This window comes from Panthera leo, chromosome C2 (genome assembly GCF_018350215.1).
Source record: "Panthera leo isolate Ple1 chromosome C2, P.leo_Ple1_pat1.1, whole genome shotgun sequence".
Classification (NCBI taxonomy): Eukaryota; Metazoa; Chordata; class Mammalia; order Carnivora; family Felidae; genus Panthera; species Panthera leo.
The window spans coordinates 56,886,041-56,893,570 of NC_056687.1; positions in this window are offsets into that span (position 1 = coordinate 56,886,041).

The following is a 7,530-nucleotide window of genomic DNA, read 5'->3' on the forward strand; positions in this document are numbered from 1 at the left end:
AACCGTAGCATCCAACAGTACTGAGGACTTTTAATATATGTCATCTCACTTGTGGATATTTAAAAGTATTAGTTATTGCTTGGAAAGCATAGTTATAAAGTAATAGATATTTAGTTTTATGTTATTCCCCACTGAATTGTGAACTCCATAAGACCATATTACTCACTGGATATGAATAAATATAATCATGTTTCTATTATTACTACTTTTCTCATGCTAGCACATGACATCCATTCAATAAAGTTTATTTAAATGAATTTAGTTACATTCATGTCTCATGTGTAATTTGTCATGTTAAATAATCTGTAATATATTTAATTTGGAGGCATTCCACTCTGTTTATAATGAATGCTCTTTTTTTCTCTTTATAAAATATACATAGTTTTATGTAAAACATGGAAAATATTTAAAATTATATAGTGAGACCAAAACTATCCCACAATATCATAAGTCCCTTCTCCCTGAAAAATATACCATTAACATTTGAAATCCTTGTTTGCAGATCTTACTTAGTTGAGGTTATGTGGGTGTATGTATGTATCTTTAATATAATATTTGTTGTCCTAATTTTTTAATCATTATATAATAATTATATTTAGTATCCAAAAGTCTCTTTATAAAAGTCATTATGATTTCCGTGTACACATTTAATTGATATGTATATATCTGAAGATGGTAACAAATTCTATTTAATTGTTATATCTACCCATTTGTTTTCCAGCAGAAAAGACTGTAATAGCCCTTGGACCTCAAATCTTTTATAAAATGTGTATAAAATATATATTCAGATTTCTCCAATGATACAACCCTGATTAAAAATTGCACTAATGATCCTTTTTTCTCATTACACCTTCATAGCTGCCTGAATGGAGGGAACATATAATGATAGCTTCATTTCTTTTTCCCCCCAAAAATTCAACTTAAGATACTCCATTTACATTTGATAATACTGATTGCATATTTCATAGATTCCATAGTGACATTGTAAAGTGAAGCTCAGAAATACATTAGTTTTTAAAAATGCAAGTTCCTTTTTGGAATTCATTTTTTTTCTCCTGAAAATGTCACAACAAATATACAGATCAGAACATATTTTGTAAGATTTCTCCCTGTGTTGAAATTCAACAATTAATCTTGATGCAGACTGAAATAATATGGCAAGAACTGATAACATGATTATGATTCCATTGGTTTTTCTAACAATTCCATCTTATTACCCAGTCTTCAGAATTGATAATACTGATGATCAGGAAGCCAAACAGTCTACAATGTAAATCTCTTACCTGAGGGTAAAAAGAAGCAAGAAATACTATATTGTATTTTAGGTTAAAATTCATTCATCATATATGTATACTAGATTATTTACTGAGCAAATGAATGTTTGCTCAAATGTTATAGGTTAACATTTATAGGTTATAGGTTACAGTTCCCTTGACCTTCAGGAACTCACTGTTGAATAGGCACATCAGATGTGTCAAGAAATAACTATAATGCCACCATCAGTCAGAAAGGAGTTATTCAAAAAGCATAATGGAAGCAGGTATAAATTTTTCCCCTTATGACTAGTAATCTCAGATGACTTCTATAACAGAAGGAAGGCGTTTGGTGATTTGAAAGCCTGCCCATTAATTTCTGACATCATTGACCAATGTTTGGGCAAAGGTTTTATTCTCTATTTTGACCCATTAGCTGCTCCTTCAGTGACCCTAATAAGAATGTTAGTGGGATTTGAAGAAACGGAGAGGGGAGATCTGGAAAATAAAAATGTACTTATTCTCTAAACAATGCTTTCTTTCAAAAGAGACAGTTATTTGAACATTTCAACAGGATATAGCAAAATCTATACGTTAACTTTTGCTTTGTCATCTGAGAAATGCGTTTCAGTTCAGGCCCATTTGCTGCTAAAAATTCTTTCGGAAAGCAAAAATGTAAACTAGTATTTCTTGGGTAATGTTCTGTTTGCAGTGAAAATGTGATGTGCATACCTTTTTTATTTCCCCCAAAAAATCATTATGATTTTCAACCAAAAATGAAGGGAGATTTGAACTCTTTAGAGATAAAAATAAACAGACTGAGCAAGGAAAAAAGAAATAAAAGAGAAAAATATATCATAGTCTTTTGGGAGAAAAGACATTAAGAATCTTAGTTGTTTTTCTTTCTGTTCTATGTCAGTTCAAGCCTATCCCACCAGAGATTAAAGATCTATTCTGACAATATGTTCAGAAGGAGATAATGAAGCAAAGAGTTGAGAGATATAACTGAATTATATTACCAGGTCTATTAAAGGTTTTGACTTACTAACTAGCTTCCAAAGTTCTCACGTTCCTATTGTCTGAGCTCTTTGTTTACATGGAAACTTGTTCATATAATATAGCTTTATATAGAAGAAATACAGAAGAATAATATGAAAGAAATAATATGTAAAAACTAATAAATAATACTCTCAATAGTTAGAAGAGTCCTGGAAAAAATAAATCAGGATAATATGATAGCAAGTGATTTAGGTTTCGTTGAAACTTTCTCTGTGGTAGTGGCATAAAATTAGAGACTTTAAAGGAGAGAGATACATTCATGTGACTAGAAAGAGTTTTTCATGCAGAGAGACAGTTAATGCAGAGGACTTGGGAAAGCCCTTGGAAGTCATTCAGAATAGCATAACCTGATTTACATTTTTTTAAAGATTGCTGTCTACTGTGTAAGAAAGTGATTATCAGACGGTGATAGTTGAAGGTGTGAGATCAGGAAAAGTGCTGTTGTGTTAGTCAAGATAAAAAGCGAGGATGGTGTTAACCGGTGTTGATAGTAGAGTTGGAGAGAAGCAGTTGTGGTCAGGATATATTAGAACTATTGGATGGTGGAATTGGTCAGAAATACTAATGTATTGTATATAGGGTCAAAGGAATGGAGGAATCAAGCATAAAACTGAGTGAGGGGGTTGAACCACTCAATAGGACCTGGTGTAGTTTACTGTGATGGGAAATTCTGGAGAAAAAACAGATGAGGGAGAGGATTAGTTAAGGTTAATCAAAAATTCTGTTGCAAACATGTTAAATTTGAAGCACCTGTACAACATTCAAGTAGAGATCCTAAGCAGGCACTTGTATTTACATTTTGTGACCTAAGGGAAGAGTTGTGGGGAACATAACATTTTGAATATCATCAGCATAAAGATGGATTTAAAACCTGAAGAATATCACTTAGAGAAAGAATGTGTAGATAGAGAAAAAGACCCTGGGATTCTCTGAAAGGTGAAGGCTGAGAAGAGTTAAAAAAAGGCAGGAAATGAGCCCCAAAAATACTAGCACATGGGATAGGAGGAACATGAGGCATTCATACTATAGGAGCCTAGGAAGGTATTTCAAAGGGAGGGAGTGCAGTTTGCATTGGGGGTGTTGGTAAGAGATGAGAGACATGAGGACAGAAGTGGCCGATGAACTTGGTGACATGGACATCATCGGTAACCTTGCCAAAAGCAGAGCTAAAGTGGAGAAGGAGGATGACTCAGAGAGAATATGGGAGTAACTGCAAAGTGAAGAAATAGGGAAAGAAATGAGAGATGAATAAATAGTACAGGAAGAATACAGACAATTTCTTTTAAGTTTCACTACAATGATTAACAGGAAAATGGCCAGGTGAATGTGGCATCAAAGGAAGGTTTGTTTTTTTTTAATATGTTGCACCACATTTTGCACGTTGATGGGAATGATCCACAAAATGCAGTCGGGGAAATTAAAATGCAGATGGTATAGGTAGGAACTATAAGAGACAAGCCCTTAAAAAAAAGTAACAGGGGATGAGATGCGGGAGGAAAGTGGGAAGTTGGCCTTCAATAAAACCAATGCTTTTCAATTGGTAAGGACAGAGATATAGAATATAGAGGCATGGATGCATGTAGGTTAGGAGATTTGGAAGCGAGATGAGGGAGTTCCAGTAAATGGTCAATGATGATAATGTAATGGTTGTAGCTGTGTGTGTGTGTGTGTGTGTGTGTGTGTGTGTGTGTGTTTAGGTGTAAATGTTGGAAGTTTGATGAGAAAGAAGACAAGATCATAGTAAATTACTTATCTTGAGATTGGAAAAGAAATGTAGGATGGTTAGACTCAATTTTGTAAAACTGATCTAAATACAGTTCTTATGAGGATAAAGCAGGACCAAGTATGTAAAGTCCTTGGATGCAGTGTCTGAAATACAGACAATAGATGTTATAAAATGATAATTTTATTACCCATACATTTTGTAACCTCAATCTTTTGATTAATTAGTGGCAGAAAAAGATTAGGGAAAATTAACAAAGATAAGAAGAAAGGGATAAACGAATATCCTTCTAAATTATTTTAAAAATCATTTGAGTATAATTGACACAAAGTAAACTTCACATATTTAAAGCATACAATTTGATAAATTTGACATTTATGTAACACCTATAAAGCCACCATCGCAATCAAGATCGTGCATGTGAGTACCATCCCTGAAAGATTCCATGTGTCCCCTTGTAAATTATCCCTGTTGTCCCACCCTGCCTCCGCATCAAGGGAACCATGGATTGTATCAATAGAAGTTAGTTTGTATTTACTAGAATTTATATAATCATTGTTATATAGTAGGCATTCTTTTTTTGTCCAGCTTCTTTCGTTCAGTGTAATTATTTAAGATTTGTATGTTGTATGGATTGATAGTGTCTTCTTTTATCACTTAATAGTATTGCTGACTAGTATACCATTGTTTACCCATTCACCTGAGATGATCTACTGACCTGAGTTTGGGTTGTTTCCAGTTTCCCGTTTGGGGCCATTATAAATAAATTGTTATGAACATTTTCAGACAAGCCTTTGTATGAACATATGCTTTCATTTCTCTTGGATCAATATCTAGGAAGGAAATAACTGGGTTGTATGGTAGGTGTATGTGTAACTTCTTTAAAAATTGTGAAAAAAAAAAATTAAAAAAAAAAAAAAAAAATGGGGCGCCTGGGTGGCGCAGTCGGTTAAGCGTCCGACTTCAGCCAGGTCACGATCTCGCGGTCCGTGAGTTCGAGCCCCGCGTCAGGCTCTGGGCTGATGGCTCGGAGCCTGGAGCCTGTTTCCGATTCTGTGTCTCCCTCTCTCTCTGCCCCTCTCCCGTTCATGCTCTGTCTCTCTCTGTCCCAAAAATAAATAAAAAAAAAACGTTGAAAAAAAAAAATTTTTTAAATAAAAAAAAATAAAAAAATAAAAAAAAAAAAATAAAAATTGTGGAACTGTTTTCTGAAGGGTTTGTACCATTTTACATTTTCACCAACAGTGTGAGTTCCCATTGTTCTACATCCTTACAAATACTTGGAATGCTCAGTATATTTTTTTATATCTTTTTTTAAAAATTTTTTAATGTTTATTTATTCTTTTTTTTTTTTTTAATGATTTTGTCTTGCTACCTGGGCTGTATAACCATGGGTCACTGCAGAAAGCTTATCTATTTTTTTTAATGTTTATTTATTTTTGACAGAGAGAGACAGACATGAGCAGGGAAGGGGCAGAGAGAGAGGGAGACACAGAATCTGAAGCAGGCTCCAGGCTCTGAGCTGTCAGCACAGAGCCCCACATGGGGCTTGAACTCACAGACTGCGAGATCATGACCTGAGCCAAAGTCGGGTGCTCAACTGACTGAGCCACCCAGACGCCCCAATGTTTATTTATTCTTGAGACAGAGACAGAACATGAACAGGGGAGGGGCAGAGAAAGAGAGATACACAGAATCTGAAACAGGCTCCAGGCTCTGAGCTGTCAGCACAGAGCCCGATGCAAGGCTCGAACCCACGAACTGTGAGATCAAGACCTGAGCCGAAGTCGGACGTTTAACTGACTGAGCCACCCAGGTTTCCCGCTCAGTATGTTTTTCATTTCAGACATTCTAATAAGTATGAAATGGTTTCCATTTGTGATTTTAATTTTCATACTCCCAATGACTAATAACATTAAGCTTTCTTCATGTTTATTTGCCATCAATGTCTCTTCTTTGGTAGAGCTCAAATATTTTCCCTCTTTTAAAAATTGTTTTTTTTTTAATTGTTAAATTAGGAGAGTTCTTTACATATTCTATATACAAGTCCTTCATCGTATCTGTTCTGTAAATATTTTTCCCCATCTGTTACTTGTCTTTTCATTTTTTTCATGATACCTTTTGAAGAGCAGAGATTTTTAATTTTAATGAATTTCAATTTATCTTTTTTTTTTCCTTTTATAGCTCATACTTTGGCAAGGAATCTAAAAAATTATTGCCTAGGGTTAGGAATCTGACTCTTGATTTCTTCTCAGGTCGTGATCTCATGGTCTGTGGAATCAAGCCTGCCATTGGGCTCTGTGCTGACAGCACGGAGCCTGCTTGGGATTCTTTCTCTCCCTCTCTCTCTCTCTGCCCCTCTCCCACTTACTCTCTCTCTGTCTCAAAATAAATAAATAAGCATTAAAAAGTAAAAAAAAAATTGCATAACTCCAGATCACCAAAGTTTTTCCTATATTTTTTCTGGAAGTTTAAGGTTTAAGAATCCCCTCTAACATTTGTTGGATCAAGAAGTGTAAGTAATACAAATTATATATTAAGTAGTGGAAACTACAAAAGTACATTGAACCAATCCAATGAGCCATATCACAGAGTTACTTCAACATCTATCCCCCACTGCAAAGTTTGTTCAAATCTCATCAGTTAAATCCAACACCTCCTTCTGGTATGGGACAGTGTAGAATAATGACTTGGGCTTATATCCAAGAAAGCTGTAAAAGTTAGAGCCCCTGTTTCCCAAATTTCTGAGGCATAATTGGACAGATATATATGGTCCTCATTCTTCTTGAGGTTAGGGAGACATTAGCCCTATCCCTAATCATCTTTTTCTTTAAAACAATTGTGTTTGGGATAGTGGAAGGAGGGATCACATGTTAGAGAGAGGGAGAGAACAGCTCCATGCCAGAAAGGAAGGCACGTTTACTTCTGGATTCCTGTGGGGCAGCTCAACCAAGTAAGGTATAATATTTTCACTCAACCCAAATCTCTATCTCTTTTATAGATACCATTTATTTCAACTTTGGAAACCTCTTGATTCCGCAGCAACAGCCACATGGCATTCAGTATGGGGCCAAGGATTTTGCTCCTTTAGTTTGAGTTGATTCGATTTGCACAGAGACATTTTTTTTTAAGGAAACCTTTTTAACATGTGGTTTCAAGTACTCCATTATCATGATAACATCTCTAAGTTTTCACATGATTTTAACAAAGCCTAAAAGAGTTTTTTTAGGTGGTAGGAGGTAAAGATAAGAATTTATCTATATTCTGTTGAGTCTGTTTCTCTTCTCCTGGTTTTATAAACCCAGTCTGATGATGTTTTTCTGTGGGACTCTGTGTGTATTAGGGAAAGGGCCATAGCACCCTTATAGCAGTAGCATCGATGGGGAAAACAACATTGAGACTTTCACTGTCATCCCTGAGTGGATTGAAAGTTGGCACACAGACGACAGGACAGGCTGAACCATAAAATAATATGTTTGTTGTCATTCTTTAACA